Source organism: Danio rerio, chromosome 4, assembly GCF_049306965.1.
Source record: "Danio rerio strain Tuebingen ecotype United States chromosome 4, GRCz12tu, whole genome shotgun sequence".
Lineage (NCBI taxonomy): Eukaryota > Metazoa > Chordata > Actinopteri > Cypriniformes > Danionidae > Danio > Danio rerio.
The window spans coordinates 18,950,532-18,972,363 of record NC_133179.1 but is presented as its reverse complement, the minus strand read 5'-3'; the positions used below and the strand labels follow the sequence as shown (position 1 = coordinate 18,972,363).

Here is a 21,832-nt window from a genome sequence, read left to right as displayed (position 1 = left end):
GCATTTTTTTATTATTGTATGCACAAAACGGCTTTGATGCCAAAATTTGGTAACATTTTACTTTAAGGTGTCCTTGTTACATGATTATTGTACATACAATTAATTATGCATAATTACTTGTAAATATCACTAACCTAACCTGCATTCTAAGCCTAACCATATGGTAGTTAATTGATATTACTCAGTAATTATTCAAAAAAGTGACACTAAAATAAGGACACCTTCAAAGACGTGTAATCTAACATTTCAATGTTAAAGCAGCTAGAAATGTGGTTAAAAGCACAACACAGATATTTACGTTTGACTAATAAAAACATTCAAATAAGTCTCTATTAACCTCAAATATGGCGTTACTGTTTGCTGAAATGTTGTTTTCAATATGCTACATCTACTCTGCACTTCATTGTTTTTCCTCTCCATCTGCCACTTGCTGTTTTTATCCAGTGCTGTTTACTCAGAGAGTAATCAATATTTGGCGATCGGGTGTTTGTAATATGACACAGGTCATTTCCTAATCTCTCACTTATTAATCAGAGAGTGTTTGTGTGTGCGCGTGATCGCATATGGCATCACTCGTAAACATTGTGCGCTTCTTCCAAACGGGTTTGCTTGTGTCACGCGTTTGTTTTCTGCTTTGTCTACCAAAAGTGCTGCGATATGAGACTTTCCTAGAATCTGAGCGTGAAAGTTTACACTGATGTATAATTGACTTACTTAGTTAAATATAAATGACTATCAACAGTCTCATTGTCCCTGAGGTGATCCAATAATGTCATGTTTATGAATCATGGAACTTGTTTAGCCTCTGTAAGCTGATAACTGAACGTTTATGAATGTGCATCATCTTGCTGCTGAGGATCATCCGTACACCAGCCTACACTAGTTCTCATAACTTTTTCCAAACATGCAGAAACATGATATGGCAAGCCATTCATTCATTCATTCATTCATTCATTCATTCATTCATTCATTCATTCATTCATTCATTCATTCATTCATTCATTCATTCATTTTCTTTTTGGCTTAGTCCCCTTTTCTGGGTTCACCATAGCGGAATAAACCGCCAACTTAACCAGTAAATGTTTTACGCAGTGCCTCCTTTTAAAAATCTACATTTTCATATATGAATGAAATAGACACTCTTCTTTCAGTGCTTAATTTGTGAATTTCAAGGTCCCGGAACAGATCAGTGTAACGAATCTGGCATGTTACCCGAGATGTAGAGGTGTCGCGTACAAAAGTGGACAGCTGGGGGTGTATTGTCGCGGACGAAAGTGAAGAGCAGGATGGCGGGGTGTTGAATGGTGGAGGGGTGTCGCGGACGAAAGTGAGGAGTGTTGAGGAGTCGCATAAGAAAGTGAAAGTGGACAGCGGACAGAGAAGGAGGGCACGAATTAAGCCCTGCTTTTATTATGTAAAACTCAATTCTCATTTCATATATTGATCCTTGACCAAAGTGCTTAATGTTAAAGAGCCATAAACCCCCACTCTTTCAGTTAAAATTTTAAAAAATATATATTTTTTAAATGCTCCATGATGGGCGTTCCGACAAGTTGAGTCGATCATTCACGTGACACATCAGTCCCATATACTGTAAGCTTAACCCTCCTGTTGTACTAGACTTCTGTACATGGCCATTCAGATAAAAAATGTCCCGCCTTCACTAAACCTCTAAAAAAAGCAGTAAATAAAAACCCATTGTTTTGGGTTTTTGTTATGCTAATAAAATTATGTCTGGGTCATTTTTAACCCCTATAGGCTGATTTATACTTCTGCGGTAAGCGCACGGTCCGGTGCAGCCTTTGCGCAGTCACATAGCCCTCGGTGTGGCTAATGTCGACGCTGATGCACAGTTCTCAAAATATTTACCTACTCGTCACAATGAAGCTTAGTGCAAGCTCTGTGATTAGTTGGATTGCAGTGACGAGTGTAGAGAGTGTTGAAAACCATGAGCCCAATGGAGTGAGTGTTTACAAGTGTTGAGTCCCTTGAAGGAGCAGATGGAAACATTTGTTTTGTGATTACCTTATTATTAAAGGGGTTTCATGTTCGCCGGTTCCTGTCTCTGAATGAGTGAGTTTTAGCTACTTGTACATTAAGGTAGCGTTCAGGAAATAAATCACCCATAAAGAAATTCGACACAGAGGAACATAAAACCTGCCAGCTAGCGTTTCAGAAGTGCTATTGCAGAGTAACACAAACAGCATGCAGAAATAAGAATGCACGACTACGCGCAAGGCTTGCACCACGAGTCACAGCAATCACTCGATACAGAAGTATAAATTAGTCTAATGTCAATGGGAGGTCTGAGCCGGAAGAACCCATAATTAGTTCACCTTTGGAGTCTTTGGGTTTTGAGTTGTTCGTACATCATTTTACTTCATGTAAGAGACGAATCACTCATACCCAACCATACTGTTTGATTGGCTTATATCTTTCACATGATGCTCGAACAACTCAAACCTGAGGACGTCGGAGATTAACGGATCAAATCTTTTTTTGGCTCTGACTGCATATGATTGTCTTATGTCTTTCATATGATGAACAAATGACTCAAACCCAATAGAAGACTCGAAAAAGGAACACTACCCAACTTGCACAATATGCGCATGCGTAAATGAATGAATCCCTCTCTTAGAGGACTCCTCACTTGTGACAGATTAAAGATTCACTCAAAATGAAGGAATGACCCATTAATACCGAGAACCCTTGGTTTAGCCTTTATGTAAATGTTGAAATGGCTTGCCATAAACACGGAGCTGTGTGACAAGCGCGAGACTCACACAGGCCTCTGTCCTCTGAGTTCCCTAATTCCAGGGAATCGTTTGAAATTCAGCTTAGTGAAGGCAACTTTTTTTGTTCCGGTGTTTCTCAGAAATGCGCAGGGTAATGTAATCGCAGCCTTCAGTTAGGACGGTTGAATTCATACCTACAAACTGATGTGTGTGCGGTCCAGTGGCTCAGAAAATTCACGTGTGGTGCCAGAAACGCATCAGCGCCCGTAAAAGCATCTCGTCCGCAGATAAAAATGCCTCATCGGGCTCGCAGGGTGTTTGCATTAGATTTAAAGAGTCAAAGCAGCTCGGAAATAAACGATGTGTTGCACTGCCTTGAATTATAGCGGTGGTCACCGGCTTCCCCTGGACTACAGAGGAAATCTATACTTGAGGGTTGCTGTAAATGCTGTGGCCGCTTTTCCATGGAGACTGGTTTTTGGATGGTGTGGCATTCTATACCCTGTGGGTTCATGATGGGTTGGTCTGCGTTCTGCTTCCCTTTTGGTTTTAGCAGATGAATAGGATATGGACAGGAAGGCTGACAGAGGAATGGTGCTTTTCTGATGCTGTGCTGGAGTTCATGTTAGGACATGACATGCAATTAGTTTTCTCATTCTTCAGTTTGAGCTCAAATGATGTTTGCAACTTAATTTATTAGTTCTAGTCAGTGGTAACATATTTTTGATATCAAGCATGTGGATGTCTGTTTCTGCCTCAATGTAAAAAAAAAAGTTAAATAAATAAGAAAGCTAAAAACTAAAGTTTAAATCATTGACTATAAATAAAACAAACAAATACATGAGTAAAGGAAAATAAATACATTTCCACAGATTTTTATGTTCTCTCAATTGTTCCCGTCATTACTTAATAATTTCTTTTTCTACTTGTATTTGATAAATATAAACTCAAATTTGTTAGATGCAAGTTGAAATGGGTGCATTTAAATGTAGTCACAATGTGAGGTAAACTAATAGCCTGTTTGTGAGAAAAAATACTGTGTGATATAAAATCATATGGTGAGATACAAAGTAAAAATTTTGGAGTCAAGTTGCAAATATTTGAGGAGTTGACTTTTAAGCTGTAATCATTACAGTATATTCTCTGCGTGGAAACAGGCTTCGTTACAGAAATAAGAAGAAAAGTCAACCAAACATTTATAATATCGATGATGGTGCATAGCATGCATACATAAACTTTTGTCCATTGAAATACTCTTTGAAATCAGAATATCCTTCCCACTAATGCCAATTGCTAATAGCTAATTAATGTAAACTGTTATTGACTGCATAATAAAATTGAAATAGAAAATGCATCAACGCAGTATAACAGTTTCTAATATTCTGCTTGGCATTTAGTCATTTAAAAAGCTTTTCACTTGAATGTTTAATACTGAATAAGTGGAAGTGCAGAAGGTAATACATAAAGAAAAGAATCTAAGCACTTAGCGAAGGTGTTGAAGGTCAGACACTTGAGTTCAGCAGTAAATTAAATGTACAGTTGAAGTCAGAATTATTAGCCCCCTATGAATTGTTTTTTTCTTTTTTAAATGTTTGCCAAATGATGATTAACAGAGCAAGGAAATTTTCACAGTATGTCTGATAATATTTTTTCTTCAGGAAAAAGTCTTATATGTTTTATTTCGGCTAGAATAAAAACAGTTTTTAATTTTTTATCAGCCATATTAGGGGAATGAAATGATTAGCCCCTTTAAGCTTTCTTGTTGTTGTTTTTTTGGTCTACAGAACAAACCATCGTTATACAATACCTTGCCTAAATACCCCAACCTGTTAAACTAATTAACCTAGTTAAGCCTTTAAATGTCACTTGAGGCTGTATAAAAGTGGCTTGAAAAATATCTAGTCAAATATTAATAAATAAATAAATAAATAAAATAAATCAGTTATTAGAAATGAGTTATAAAAACTATTGTTTAAAAATGTGTTAAAAACAACCCTCTCTCCATTAAACAGAAAATGGGGAAAAATAAAAAGGGGGTCAAACAATTTAGGGGGGGCTAATAATTTTGACATCAACTGTATATGAATGTACAAGGTAAATGAAGGGATCAAGAAAAAGATTTTGACATGTATGTAGTCTTTCATCAGTCAACTGTGTACAGTAATGCACATAGGGAAACTTTATCAGAGCAAACCATCTCAGCTACACACCTTCAAATCCGGATATCTCTCTTATCGTTTCCTGATCCTGTGTTTGTATGGCTTAATTGTTCTATTCATAAAGCATAAAGATGGGTGAGGGGTCACAGTCTCTCTGCTGTTGACTGGATCACAGTCAGCCTCCTCAAATGACCTTCTAAAGAAGTCTTACAAGGCATTATTTTGGATTAAAAAATGTGTACCCATAACATACTGTAAGAATGCTGAAACAATGGTATGGGATTTAAACTGTTTTGCTGGTTTAAGCTGGTTCTGGTCATGAGCTGATTTAAGCTTACAGTCTTTTGCTGGCCCAATCATAAATCTGATATATGGCTATATGTGGACATTATATAAAATTATAGCTTATACGAATTTGTACTTATTTCTAACAGTTGAAAATATTTGTAAATCACTTTTGCAATATTTTAAAATACATGTTGAATATATTACACATTTTATATGCTGGATAAAGCTGGTTCTTGCTGGTCATGTGGTGGTTCTTGCTCAGGATCAGCATGGCCATCAAAGGAGCAAGAACAGCTTAAACCAGCATCAAAACTTTTTTTTTTCTCCCGGGGGAATCAGTGTAAAAGGTTTTGTAATGTTTTCCTTTTTGAAATACCACAGTCTAATCTTATAACATTATATGTCCTTTGCAAATTAGGTTTTCAGGTTTCTGTCATAAAGGGGAGAAAGCTTGTGCCAGAAGAGCTTATCATCTGGCACAAAACCACTGTGGAATTCATTTTATTATTATTTTTTTTACATATCCATTTAGGATCTCAAAAATAGGCTTGTTGGAGTAGCGTGCACTAATGAAGTAAATCGTTTTAATTTTCTATTTGATTATAAAATTATTATGAAATTATTATAAAATTATTATGATTATAATTTGATTTTGGAGCCCAGAGGTTTTAACTTGAGGAGAGTAACCGAGCTATTGAGAAAACATACTCAATAGAGTGGATGGATGCAGCATTTGTGGTAAAATTGAAATGAATAAAATTATTTTATTATTTTTCTTTTATCCTTGTGCTTCAGCATAAGGATAAAAGATGTCCAAAAAGATAGATAGATAGATAGTCCAAAAGATGTCCAACAAGCACATTTCATATAGTATAGCAACATAATAGTTTTAATAACTCATTTCTAATAACTGATTTATTTTATCTTTGCCATGAAGACAGTAAAGCCAAGAGGATTTGAGCTGAAAATTTAACCTTCTAAAACATTAAAGCTAGTTTATGTATTGATTTTGTTTAAAAACATGTTATATTTGTTATTATTTGTTATAGTCTATATTAAATACATTTTTTATTAACTGTAAGAAACTGCATAATACAATTTAGAAAACAGTAAAAGACAACAGTTCTTTTACTTAATAATCACTTTAGATACACAAGATAAAAAGCAAAACCAAAATACAATACATACATTTTTTTTAAAGGTTAAAAGAAATAATGCAATAAAAAAAGAGATAAATACTCAAGTAGCATGAAAGATCCCATCATATTTGCTCAAGAAAGAAGCACATTTCTTATTTTCAATTAATCTCAGAACTTTATAAAGATTGGATTTTTTTTAAGGAACCTCTGCGATTTGTTTGTAAATAAATCTCCGTTATGAATGACTCCTTCACTTAGCCGACCATAATACAAGTTTCTGTGAGCATGCGTCAATAGCGCCACCACATTTGTACAGTGCTTCCAGGACAAGTGTCATTCAACAGCACTAGTCAAGGCAGTGTGCCAATGTGAATATGCTGTACTTTAGCGCTGTGTACGGGTGTAGTAATGAGCAAACAAAGAAAATGAACTTTTGTGCAAAACAAGTAGCGTTATTGATGATAATAAAGTCACTTATTGGATTCACCATAAGGCAAAATATCTCAAACTTGCACTAAATACTAAGATTATGGTAGTTTTTAAAAAATAAAATAAGCAAACAATGTAAATGAAATATGACAAGGAGACGCTGCTGTGCCAAAAACAGTGAAACAGTGAAGTGAAGGAGTCATTTGTAATGGAGATTCATTTACAAATAAATCACTCCCTCCATCAGTATGGGAAGTGAAAGCCGGAGAGGTGTGTTTCAGGACACGGATTAGATCAGATTTAACAAGGAGGGTGGATAGTACATTTCCATGCACACAAACATTCGTTCTTTGTCAGGAATGCCCGTGCGCTCACTTATCCATCAATATAGAAAAGTGATGTAAAATTATAATTTTCGTAATTTAAAAAGGTATTTGCATAATGACCACCGGGAAAACTCCCGATCATAGATATATGCATATTTGTGTATTTCTCTGGCTCTGGATGGCCACAGTCCTCCACAGCACTTTGCTCTCGCATTCATTTCAATGGAGCACTACCCTGTACGAAAATGGCGGCTCTATTGATGCAGTCCATCCAATAGACAACAACAGGGTAGGCAACATCTAATGTAAACATCTATGACAAACATGAAACACACAAGAGAGTTGACAGTTTACGTCAAATTTTCAATGCGCTGGGACTAAATAAACTCTTTTTAGTCAATAAAAGTATATTTCTAAGCATAATCTAAGCATTATTTGCAATTTAAATAGAAATAGTACTTTATTATAGTAGTATAGTAATTTATTTTTTGGTGTTTCCCATTGATGGGTTGCAGCTGGAAGGGCATCCATTGCGTAAAACATATGCTGGATAAGTTGGCGGTTGACCCCTGATCAATAAAGGAACTAGCCAAAAAGAAATGAATGAATGAATGAATCAGTTTGTTTGTTTTATGTACAAGCAAGTGTACTCCAAGACAATGACAACATTCAATTTTAGAAAAAGAGCTTTTAAAAGTTGCTGTCTCTCCCTCCAGCCAATATGCATACATGATTTTGGTGACACCATTCTGCACTTCAGCTATTCACAAGATTTGTTTGACCTATCAAATGCTTTCTATTATCTGCGGTGTTTAATGAACAGCTGCATCACACATACAGTAAGCTCTGGCATTGACACAAAGCAGATCATTATATGCAGGGCTCCGCAAAACATACTGGAGTCATTTGAATATTTATAAAATGCTGTATTTTTAAAGCCATATGGATGAATATGTGACTTTAACTCTGGCCAAGTTGTGATCTAAACAAAATGCTATTGTCTATTTGAAAAAAGGAGAAGCTGTGTTTCACACTTGCTTCCTGTTTCAGCTGAAATTACATCATCATACTGAATTATGGTTCAAGGCACTTCAGAGCAGATTTAAAAGAAGTATCCAAACACCACACTAATATCTTCTTCTGTAAGCTTATATTGAAGTCCAATGGCATTCAAATCTGAATCCACCACAGATTTTTAATAGAACAACAGAAAGTACGTCACTGCTACTTGTAATCTTCCTGGCTGCCAGTGAGATCAGACACAGCTTGTCCAACATTATGCTGCTCTGTTACACCCTAACCTTAAAGCCAGACTAACAGCTGCAGTGAATGAATGTAAGAACAAAGAGCTGTGTCTGAGCTTTAGATTTAGCCTGGCCTACTGCAGTCATCTGACTCTGTGCATTACCGTGGAAATGAGCTCACCCCTCTGTTAGGAAGTGTATACCATTTCAGGCCACACAGTGTTTGCACACAGATGTCAGTTTCAATGATATGATGCTCCGGTGTGTGAGATTGGGTTGTAATTCAAGGCAATGTGTAGTGAAAGGGGGTTGATTTTAGTTAGAAAAAAGGATTTTTTTTTCTAGGATTGACTTAAAGGGTCATTTGGGTCATGTCTAATCTATTTTCTCATTTTGAAAAATAGTTAAGCCTCACCAGAGCCAAAACATGCTTTCAAAAACAGCCATCATGAAGCAAGCCAATACTCTAAGATACTGTACATATGCATATAAAGTAGGCTGTACATTAAATAAAGTCATAAACAGTCACTGCTATTTGAATGTATGCTTCAGTGTAATGTGGAAAACAATGGGAATAATCCGCTTGAGATTTGTACATAAGCTATGAACATTGTCGGCATGTTTCTCAGAAATGCATACTGCGCTATAATGTATATACAGTAGATAGACTATGCATTTAGTAAGCATGTTATTAATCAGTGACCTTGTCTTCTTAATCCCTCAGCTGTACATCATACTGTGTGCATAAATTCTGCATATCATTTAAAATTTTTGTGGATTAATGATGTTTACTTTTTTATAGACATTAATGAAAATAAATATAAATGGAAAATTCCTATAGAAATTTACTTGGATAGCGTAAAAATGTATAACCTTAGAGAGATTTCATATTTAAGCATCAAATTATGCTTCTGAATTAGATTTTTATGTTTAAATTATTATTGTTTGTTTCTTATTAACTTTTTTTTAAAAGAAAGCAATGAGTACAATGCAAAATAAAATTATTATTATTAAATATTGTGCTATTTGTGTAAGCAAGTTTTTTACAGTGCTTTAAAAATACTCTAAGATAAAGATAAACTCTTAAAAATAATTAAGAAATGTCTCTGTTAATGTTTTTAAACTATTATATTTGATGTACCAAAATCACACAAGTGCCAATTTCAAATCTGTCACATCCATAACAGAGTTTTCACATCCATATCGAAGCTTTTTCCTCATAAAAAATAAAATAAAATAAAATAAATAGTTTTTGTTCTGTAGTGAGCCTTATCCTTTTGATAATCGTTATTTTTTGGGGGTTGTGCAGTTTAATTCACAGCATTACTACAAAGTATGTTGTATTCTTTAAACTCGCTAACTTTTTTCATCACATCTATAACGCATGAATATTTTTCTTAATTTAAATCTAAAAAATGTTTACAGATTGATATTTTCTGATCCCATAACTCTGTGGTTAGTTGTTTTGAAAAATATAAACAGATTCATTTCATACATTCATTTTCTTTCCCGCGTAGTCCCATTAATCTGGAGTCACCATAGCGGAATCAACCATCAACTTAACCAGCATATGATTTACGCAGCGGATGCCCTTCCAGCTGCAACCCATCACTGGGAAACATCCATACACGCTCATTCACACACATACACTACGGACAATTTAGCTTACCCCATTCACCCGTACCACATGTCTTTGAACTTGTGTGGAAAACCGGAGCACCCAGAGGAAACCCACACGAACGTGGGGAGAACATGCAAACTCCACACAGAAATGCCAACTGGACCAGCTGAGGCTTGGACCAGTCACCTTCTTGCTGTGAGACCACCTACTGCTTTGCCCACAAATGTTTCAATGTAATTTATTTACATTATAGCTTTCTCTGTGAATTTGTTTTGAGATTTTACTGCAAATGTCACATCCATAATGCTGGAATATTGCTTAAATACATTGTAATGAAAAAGTAACATTTTGGCATAATGGGGTAAATTGATTAGAAAGTTATGAGCACCCACTGAATTTGTTGGTTTCTTCAATTGAAAAACCACTACATCATAGGGCTTCACACATCCTGCAAGTTTAGATAGTACCATGTCTATAATTTTTGCACATGACATGATTCGTAACTTTAGTTACTCCTATTGTGAAATTTTATAATTTGAATTGAGGTCTGCATTTATTACTCGTTTTCCCAGGCAGTACTAATAGTAGTTCCCCACTTACAGTTATGTCGACGTTATATAAAAAACGGGCCAATGAATGCATATGAAATGTGTAGCCATTCTGCAATCAGGAGTATAAAAGGCTGCCTTGAGCGGAAGCTCATTAGACTTTAGCTTCAGAATTAACTCGCCTCTTGTACAGCAAGCAACTTCAAGTTCAAGTGCTAGCTGGATTACAGAGTAAGAATGGTGCATTAAACTGGGCTTCTTTTCCTGTCCCTGGGCACTTTGCTGGAATTCTTCTGCAAACTTCTGCAAGAGATTGCCACAAAAAGAGTAGTCTTAAAAGAGCAACATGGCTAGCATTACGTTTTTTTCTAAAGACATAGTTACATCTATGTGTTTCTGGACAGTCCTAATCGCTGTATTACATGTCTAGCTTTAGCATGTGATGCAGTGCTCACAAAAAGCACATGCCTACACTGTTACAAGTGTGAGCACCTTTGTTGTTCCCCAGACTGTGGTGAGCACTTAGGGCGCTCTGGATTTCAGTGTGATGAAGCCACCAGGTAACCCTCTGGCTCTCCCGCTTCTCGTCAGCACAACCCGTCCAGGCTTTAGACGAGTGTGTGGGACGTTCTTTGGGGCAGCTGCATGCTTGTCATCCCCTTCTTTTCAGAGGATCTTCAGGCATAGAGTGTGATGGCAGAGCAGCCAGAGGGTACATGTCCATTCTTAGGTGGGAGGCGATTGTGGTAAATCTTGCCTGGTTGGATAGGCCATGACCCTCTGCTTATAGCATGTAGGTTTTTTTTGTCCCTTTTGGCCAGAGCCTACACTGTGCTGGCCAGGCTGCTCTAGCTCTGCATGCTCAGCCTCTATGCCCCAGGAGTCCTGGCTGATCTGCACATGAGCGGTCGCTTTCCACATGATACAGATGGCTGACTTGATGGTGAGAGCATAGACAAAAGCTGTTAATGCTCTTGGAGTGATGACCACTCTGGTGATTCAGGAACAGCACCTCAGTAACAATCTCAGGGACTCTGCCCAGGAGTTCTTGACAGTTAAGGAGCAGCCAAGTGCAGTGAGCATGTGCCAGTGGCCAAAGAGAACTGCTTAGCCACATGTCACCTCCACATCAATTGCTTCCTTTCGAGGCTGTCCACCTGCATCTTGTGCTCCGCCACGTGACCCTTTGTGACTCACCAGTTGTGTTGAGATCAGCACATGAAGGCAATGTACAGTTCGCTAAAACAGGTCACAAAGGTCCCTGAAGGGGATCACCTGGAGGTGAGAGGAGCTGCTCCAGCCCTGGTGGAGGCTGGTGGAGTTTGCCCTTACATGCTCTTCGTCAGGACTCGCTGCTGTCCGAGGCAGGTACTCACACTCCTCTTATCAGATCCTCCCTGACATTTTCATCTAAGACCTTTCTTTTCTTCAGTTCAAGCTGGAGAGTGGGATGTTGCCATCCACACTGAAGGTCTACATTGCTGCCAGAGTGTTTCTCCAAGCCCCGTTCACATGACTCAGCAGAGGGACCAGGTGGAGGCACGTTTTGTTGTAGGTAAACATGCATTCTAGGGTATGATGCCAGGTATGTGGGGTCCCCACTTCAGGTGACCCCATACGCAGTGTCTGCCACTGTGAATCACCCGACACGGTGGGCCTGTGTCTTCCCTACCAGTGAACCATCTCATACGTATGTGGTCCTATATGTCTTTTATGAGAACTCCCTCTGTTACAGGTCTCCCTTTCTAGGTAGCAGTGATCTCTGCAGTATCCTTCCCCATGTATTTAGCTAGGTGTATGTGGTGAGAATGACCACATTACAGCGAGTATGGTAAGGGACATTGGTTGGTTACATTTTAAGTGGTGCTTGAATGCTCACGCTATATGATAGCTTGCATAAATACTAGAGATGATGCAACAAAAGCCAGATCTGACAAGTAACATTTCTGTTGACCATCCTGAAACATGAGCACAAGTCTTTATATCGCGGTCAGGCACATATTGTTTGAGTGTTTTGTGGAAGAATTGAAACCCCCACAGTAATTATTTGCACACACACACATGCTCTCAAACATAATTAAAGTTGTAGTGCACAAGGGACCAAGAAAAGCAATAATTTCAAGCAGTGTACAAAAATAAAAGTAAAAAGAAAAACTATAAAGAACAAACATCAAATGTGAAATGTCACAGGGAATTCTGGGAATGTAAATGTATTCAGTATATACCCACTGCAAAAATGCTTTTCTTACTTGTTTTTGTCACGTTTCTAGTTTAAATATCTAAAAATTCTTAAGTCATGAAGCCTTTTCCAGACAAATAAATATATATAAATATAAATAATGTTTTTAATAATTAAATATAGGGCTGCACAATACATCGTTTCAGCATTGATATTGCAATGTGCGCATCTGCAGTAGTCACATCGCAACATATGCCATGTTGAGTCTGAATTATAGTTGACCAAAAGCCATAGAATTGTATTTCATTACTGCATTTATACAGAATGTATGTGATTTATGCAACACAAAAAATAAGTTTTTCTTACTTTGAATTTCTGTCTTGTTTCTAATCTAATTATATAAATTTCAAAGCAAAAACAAGACAATTTTCTCACCCCATTGGCAGATAATTTTGCTTGTTTTATAGCATTTTTTCCTTTTTATGGAATTCAATGGGCATAATTCGAAATATCTTATTTTTCAAAATATCTTATTATTTAAAAAGGTTTAAAACCAAACCACATGAGGGAAAGCAAGTGATGAGCTATTATTTTGTGTTAACTATCCCTTTAACCAATTAACAGTTTTGTGTAACAGTGTTTGTACAGTTTTTAGTGGTAAAAATGCATCATTTTTACAGTATGAATCTCGTACCTGTGAGGAATGATGACACTTATGAGAAATTTTGAGAAAAAAAATCTATTGTGGATGATGAGAAAAAAAAGCCATTCAGACTGCAGAACCTCCCTTGTTTCCTTACAGTTGTATTCAGAGTTTCTGATTCCTCCCTTCAATTCATGTCCTGTTATTCTTAAGCTGTGGTTGTTTTTGCACAGTAATAAGCGGGTGGGGTCTCGCCGCTCATATCCTTTGCGTATGTGTGAGACAGACACTTAGCATTTACGCTAGGGGTCAATGCGGCTACTATGAGCTCTGGGTGTTTGTGTGTAAAGGGACGGTATGTTTTCCTCCGAGACGGTGTCCCAGAGAACCACAGTATCTTGGATTATTGTGTGGATGTTGTGTCTGTTTGGCCACTAGCTCGCCCTCAAATGACATTGTTGAGAGGTGTTTTTTCCTTATCCTGCCTGGTTCTTTGTCTGTTTAGAGGGGTCTACAATTATGGTTGTGGATTATTGTAATTCAGCCTACATTAAATCATGTTTTACAGAAGTCCCAGTCTTACTTATCCAGGTTTTTGTATGCTGTAGTTTAGTTGAACTATTGGAATGCTATAGTTTGGCTCAATGACTGAACATGTGAATGATTAGTTCAATTTAATTCATGTTTATTTATATATCGCATTTACAATATAGATTGTGTCAAAGCAGCTTAACATAAAAGTTCTAGTAAATTGAAAGTGTCAATCCAGTTTTCAGAGGTGGAGTTCAATTTAGTTCAGTTCAGTGTGGTTTAAATTTCACTGCTGAAAGTCCAAACACTGAAGAGCAAATCGATAGATGTGCAGCTCCAAAAGTCCCAGTGAACCAGAAACATATATACACACATTTTTTGGTATCCAGAGCAAAAATATCAATTGAACAGAACTGCAAGTGTGAACATATTTTAATTTTTGCAGAGCAGCAAGTGCTTTTCTTGTAATAATTTACTAAAACAATGTGTTCAAAATCATAGGTTCATCTCTCAAAAGTGAGAATTTATGTTTATGAATGAATAACAAGTACATGTGTCGTTGATCAAAAGAAATGCTTAGCCTTGTTGTAAATAAAAGCACCTATAACCAAGTAGACACAATCACGGCTGAGCGATTAATCAAACTCGAATCACAATCACAATTTAAAATGTTGCGATTAGTTAACCCCAAGATACGGCTATACAATATATACAGTTAAAGTCAGAATTATTAACGCCCCTGTTTATTTTTTTCCCCAATTTCTGTTTAACGGAGGGAAGATTGTTTCAACAGATTTCTAAGCATAATAGTTTTAAAAACTCATTGCTAATAACTGATTTATTTTATCTTTGCCATGATGACAGTAAATAATATTTTTCTAGATATTTTTCAAGACACTTCTATACAGCTTAAGAGACATTTAAAGGCTTAACTAGGTTAATTAGGTTAACTAGGCAGGTTAGGGTAATTAGGCAAGTTATTCTATATCAATGGTTTTTTCTGTAGACTGTCGGAAAAAAATTAGCTTAAAAAGGCTAATAATTTTGTCCTAAAAATGGTTTTTAAAAAATTAAAAATGCTTTTATTCTTGCTGAAATAAAACAAATAAGAATTTCTCCAAAAGAAAAAATATTATTAGACATGCTGTGAAAATTTCCTTGCTCTGTTAAAAATCATTTGGGAAATCTTTAAAAAAGAAAAAAAAATCTAAAGGGGGCTAATAACATATATGTATATGTATGTAACGAAATATGTAATATTTGAGGTGAAGTGCTTCAAAACCAGTCTGCTATGCTTCAGAAAATGAAACATGCTAGACTTTCTGCGATGGTGTCTTGAGGCATTTGCAGACATGGTATCGGTTGTTGTGAACTGTGTCAATACATGAAAAGAAACGGTTGAATCTTGTGTCACGATAAGGAAATCGTGCCGAAATCATGTGATCTCACAGGGGCTTTATAACTAGACAGTTGAGTAAGCACACTTTCAGTCTGCCCAATCACAATTGCGCAACTGAGCTATGCTCACAATAAAAAAAAGAAAACAAACAGGAAAGAGCAGATAAGTGGGATAATGGCATTTATGAATATCAAAGCATTTGTACTATGGGAAATTACCTTGAAGTTTGCATTAAATTGTAAATCAAACTACAATATCCATAAAAAAAATAATAAAAAAATCGCAATTCAATATTTTCCCCAAATTCCACAGCCCTAATCACAAAAACTGAAAACACAAACGCTTTTTTTTTTTATGTATGACATATTCATTTTGGCAGAAAATGTTTACACATATGTGGGAAATAGACTATTTGTTTGCAAAAGAAAGATAGACAGACAGACAAACGTGATGATAGATACAATGTTAGTTAGTTAGTTAGTTAGTTAGTTAGTTAGTTGGTTGGTTGGTTGGTTGGTTGGTTGGTTGGTTGGTTGGTTAAAAGAAACTAGATAATAAAGCTGCCCAAGTATCATATGCTGCAATAGTGTGTTTTAATCTGTGTGTGTTTCGTCATTGGCAGTTTGGTTATAAGACTTTTTTGATCTCCGTACACTAAGTGCAGCACTACAGGACACTGTGTTCTCACACTCATCTGATCAGACATGCAACACACAAATACAAGCTGATAATAAAGCACCATATGTCCAGAGACAGATTTGAGCCTTGCCTGAGCCACATTTATGCCTATGCGAGCAGATTGCATGGCTTTTGGAAATGGAGATGAAGGCAACAATACTTTTGTAATTCTGCAGGCCAATGGGTCAGAGCTGGGATATATGATAATGCCTATTGGTTAACCTTTAGCAGCTATTTTTAACAGGAGGAGAAAAAAAAAGTGTGGAGAGTGCAGTCAGAGTGGAGGTTGAAGTGTGTGCAAGACAGGCTTATATAACGGCTCGCCTTATGGCTAACAAGCATCACACTGTCTGTCACTCACTTTCCCTCTCTTTCACACAAACACTTATTAAAGACAACTAAAAAGAAAAAAACAAAACATTTTGTTCATCAAAAACGTTAGTTATAGGTAGTGACGTTGAGAAGTTAATTTCAAACCAAGCAGCTTTTTTGTTGCTCAGCACCCCAGTTTAAATATACAGTTTAAAAGTACAGCTAAAGAACATAAGCAAAATCTCCGTGGTCAAATTGTTTTCACAATTGTTCAAATTCCTGCTGGGCCAAGTAAATTTCATTTGGAGAATATTGCATAGCAATTGTAAATTTGACAGCACGTTTACTCATTCCAACCCCTTATGATTTTCTGTATTCATTGAAGCACCAAACGGAGCTTCAAAAATGACACCAATGCTGAAAAATATTCGTTTTAGACATTTATTTACACGGCAGCATCTTCTTTGGGGACCTGAAAATCTAGACTTTTTAAAAGGGCATGTTTCTGATAATGGTGCTGTTATAATCTCAGTAAATTAGGGCTTGGCGATTTGGCCTAAAATCAAAATCTTGATTTATTAAACATTTTAACTCAATTACGATTATTGAACCATTATTTTTTTTGTTTATTAAATTTCTTAGTACAGTAAATCTGCTGACATAATACAAGTGAGAGATTTGTGTGTGTGTGTGTGTGTGTGTGTGTGTGTGTGTGTGTGTGTGTGTGTGTGTGTGTGTGTGTGTGTGTGTGTGTGTGTGTGGATGTTTCCGAGAGATGGGTTGTGGCTGGAAGGGCATTCGCTGCGTAAAAACGTGCTGGATAAGTTAGCCGCTCATACCGCTGTGGCAACCCCGGATTAATAAAGGGACTAAGCCGACAAGAAAATGAATGAATGAATGAGATTTTTGAATGAAGAGTACTTGATTTTAAAATAATTAAAGGAAACACACGTTATCTACTATATATGATTATTTACTTCAACTGAAATTAAAACACACACTGCCTAAAACAAACAGTCACTCTTTTTAAAAAACTTTCAAAAAGTGAAAAAAAAGCTAGCATCATTAAAAATAGCATCAATTCTATTGCATTATAAAATGAATCAGTTTACTCAAAACTTTACATTGTTTTGTTAAATAAACTCTCTCAGACATCTTGCAGTACATCTTTAAATCATATTTATGAAATGTTTTTTTCAAAGTTTTAAACGATGCCTATATTATTCTAATGGAATATAAAGCACATTATTCAGAGTTTCAAATGTTGTGCTTCATGGGAAAATAGCAAACAGATTTGGAACAACATGCCAATGAGCAAATGATGACCATATCTAGATTTTTTTTGCATGAACGGCATTTTTAAAATCTGCCTGTCCGTGAGTTTCCATCACACTAATATGTTTAGTTGTCATGTGGCTACATTTGGCTTTCGTTTTTCTCAATTGCCTCTCTCCCTCTTTCTGTTCCTGAATCAGCATTGCTGTGTTTAACTGGATCCATGTACGTAGGTGGAACATAATGCATAAAAACAGTTTTTTTTTTCTTTTCCCTCCTGAAACCTTTATTTTTTTGGCCACCAGCAACAAAAGATGTGTTCCCAGAAGGGCATCTGCCTTCCTGGTAGCAGTCCTTACACACACGCACACACATAACCTTGATGTGCACAGTGAAAGAGGGCAGGAGAGTGTCTCCTTTCATGGTCTAAGGAGATGAGAGATGAGAGGAATTTCACTGGGATTACCTACAGTACAGCAGACTTCCCAGAATTCCACACACCAGGAAATGGATTTCTAGGAAGTGGTGATTAGAACGATGTGGCAGAATGCCAGACAAGTAGAATCACCCGTCAGTAGCTCCTCCCCTTCTGATGCATACAGTCACTCTCTCTGTCTCTCTTTCTCTCTGTCTCTCTCTTTCTCTCTGTCTCTCTTTCACTCTTGCTCGCTCGCTCTCTATTAAAATGGCCTTAGGATTATATTAAAACAACTATCATGTCATTGTATTATTATCAATATCATCCTGTTAGTATTGTTCCAACTTGCATTGCAGATAATGGTTGAATACAGATAACGCTTGTCTCTGAGAAAAGCCCCAGATCAGCGTGCTCCAAATCACAACAAATGGACTAATTAGATTTAAATAGCACAAGGTTTGTTGATGCATTGCTGTGAAATAATGTGTTTTAATGGTTGAAATAAGTGGCTGACAGTTTCAAATCTTCAAACTTTCAGATAAGCAAACAGTTGTGCTTTTTGATTTGTCTAATCAGCAATTTTGTTTATTTTATTTTGTGAAAAATAATGCAGTAATTGTCAGATTTTTTGTGAAGCATTTATGACTGACAGAGATTTTAGATATTATATGAAATATGGTTACATTTAGGGCTGTACGATATTGAAAAAACTGACATTGCAATATTTTTATTCACTGCGATATACAGTTGAATTCAGAATTATTAGCCCCCCTTTGATTTTATTTTTCTTTTTTAAATATTTCCCAAATGATGTTTAACAGAGCAAGGAAATTTTCACAGTATGTCTGATAATATTTTTTCTTCTGGAGAAAGTCTTATTTGTTTTATTTCAGCTAGAACAAAAGCAGTTTTTAATTTTTTATAAAAATTTTAAGGTCAAAATTATTACCACGTTTAAGCAATATTTTTTGTCGATGGCTTACAGAACAAACCATTGTTATACAATAACTTGCCTAATTACCCTAACCTGCCTATTTAACCTAGTTAAGCCTTTAAATGTCTCTTTAAACTGTATAGAAGTGTCTTGAAAAATATCAAGTAAAATATTAGTTACTGTCATCATGGCAAAGATAAAATAAATCAGTTATTGGAAATGAGTTATTAAAACTATTATGTTTAGAAATGAGGAAAAAAAGAAACAATTGTGATAATAATTCTGACTTTAACTGTACATTGTGATATAAATGCAATTTCAGCAGATGACTTGAATAGCTTGGAAAGAATTCATAATTTTTGATTGATTGGGATGATTCTGTAGGAGAGCGTATCAACATAAAATATATCAAAAAATGTCAAGCAAAGTTAAATGCAACAGAGAAAAGATGCAAATAAACAAGGATTTATGATTTTCTGGGGAGTCAAACGGTATTTAGAAACAGAAATTAAATAATCATTGTATAATAGTAATAATAATAATAATAACACATTATAGTTTTACTTGATTAAATAATTATATAATGAACAATTAATCTTTAGGTGACGCAGTGGTGCAGTAGGTAGTTCTGCCGCCTCACAGCAAGAAGGTCGCTGGTTCGAGCCTTGACTGGGTCAGTTGGCATTTCTGTGTGGAGTTTGCATGTTCTCCCTGCGTTCACGTGGCTTTCCTCCACATTCCAAAGACATGCAGTACAGGTGAATTGGGTAGGCTAAATTATAGTGTATGAGTGTGAATGAGTATGGATGTTTCCCGGAGATGGGTTGCAGCTCGAAGGGCATCCGCTGCGTGAAATATGTGCTGGATAAGTTGGCGGTTCATTCCGCAATGGCGACCCCGGATTAACAAAGGGACTCAGCCGAAAAAAGAAAATGAATGACAATTAAAATGGCTACAATTTGCTTTAAATTCTTACAGTCAAGTTTTTATGATTTGATTTTATGATTTTTTATGATTTCACTCTAATGTTAAAATCTGAAATTACTCCACTATGTTGTTAACTGTATTTGTCTGGTCAACTATTATCTCAAGATCCCTGCAATGTGCGGACTCGGACATTGCGATATCATTGCTAAAACAATATATTGTGCAGCCCTAGTTACGTTTGTAAGTAAACATTATTTAGAAACTGGTAATATCCTCATATTATTTCCAGCATTTTCCATTTTATTTTATCAATAAAAAGTAATTATGCAGTAATTATGAAGCTATCATTTGATCATCTGTATCAGAAGCATTTTATTTTTGTCATTCATGACCATGGCCATGACTGACAAATTTTATGTTTATATTTATGAAATGAGAATGTATTTCTCAGTTTTTTAACTAATACAAGGTGATTTTTATTTTGAAGCATTTAGTTTCTTTTATATGTATGCAGCATATTTTACAGTATTTTTATTAGTTTGTTGTTATATGTTTGCTTTTCTTTTTTAGCCCTATTTTGCCTCTTCTTGTCCAGCCTTTTCCTTCAGCTCACCTCGTCACATGAGATTTATTGAGTGTAAATTAGTGTCGGGGAAGCCGGTTTGTTTGCCTTGCAGTTTTAGTTCTCTCTCTGATTACCGTCTTCACATGCTTTTTTTGCCACTTTTATTTAGTCAGGCAGAGAGAATTGACTCTAAACATTGAACTGGACTTAAACGAATCACTCCAATAAGGTGGAATCTAATTTGTGGGAGCTGCTTCACAAATAGTTTTTTATATCTAATAGCAATTCCAAGAATGTTTGCTCACGGATTGTTTAAGTGCGCTATAAACAGTTGAACAGAATAGCTTTGCACAGAAATGTCACTTGCCATGTTAGCCAGAGGGTGAATAGGCCACCTGTGTGAACTGTTAAGGCTGTTAGGTTTTATGATCCGTCTCTTTCTCTCTAACACACACACACAAACAGACGAGGTGAAATGACAAGTGAGATATGTGTTTGTGTGATTTGTTTTTAAATCTCCTTACAAATATGACACTTTAGGAATAAAAAATAATTTGCTCCTTATAAAAAAAAATGAAAATATATGACTTTAGATCTTGGTGAACAAGCTCATTTAAGTGCAACACACTCTTCCCAACAACTAAACACCTGCCATCATTAAGCCGTTTGGTTGGCCTTCTAAAACACTTACGTTCAATCCATAATTTTGTTCAGCTTTATAAATATTAGTATTTTTAAAAATTCATTCCTGCACATAAATCTCGTTGGGTCTCCTTGGGGACGTGGTGACAGTGTCTGTGAGCCGGATCTGCACGGGGTCGTTCAGACGAGTATTCTGGGAAATCTCCACACCCCTGAATGTGCAGATAACAAGTATTAACTGGGGCTTATTGGAAGCAGATGCCCTTTTCCCAAAAGCCTCAGCAGGGTTAATTTCTGAGAGTTCAGGACTGCGTGTTTTACTGCTGCGATCGAGTGGAGCATTCATGTGTTATGCGTGTGTGAGTGTGAGCACAGTTCTGTGAATGATGCTTCAGTTCCTTGAAAGACTTGCCAGTTGATGTGTTTCTTTTGCTTATAGGTGACTAAAAACTAAATGAGTAAAATCATGCATGAAGGGGCTTTCAAACATAATGCTTTATTATTATTATTATTATTATTTTAACACAATGTTAGATAATAACTGTAATACATGTAAGACACCTGTTAGAATAACACAGCTTTGTGTGCTTGCTAGTAGGAACTGTAAGCTTGCGTTTGCGTTTAACACAGTATTTTTGTGTAATGTTATTTAATTATGTAACTCAAGCATCATGCTCTCTCGTTTCATATACAAGCACAGCTGCTGCCTTAATCATCTTGTCAGGCTTATGACTTAATTTTTTTTTTTTTGTGATAATTAATTAAGCTTTAATCACGATACATGGTATTATCACAGTGTTAATATATACTGCATATTAATATATGCTGATATAGCTGGTT

At 36.1% G+C, this 21,832-nt stretch overlaps 1 protein-coding gene across 12 annotated transcripts in view; it reads left to right on the top strand.

The window, feature by feature from the left end:
- The window catches only part of cradd (CASP2 and RIPK1 domain containing adaptor with death domain), a 90,217-nt gene that overhangs the window by 35,854 nt on the left and 32,531 nt on the right, over positions 1–21,832 (top strand). The window lies entirely within an intron of this gene.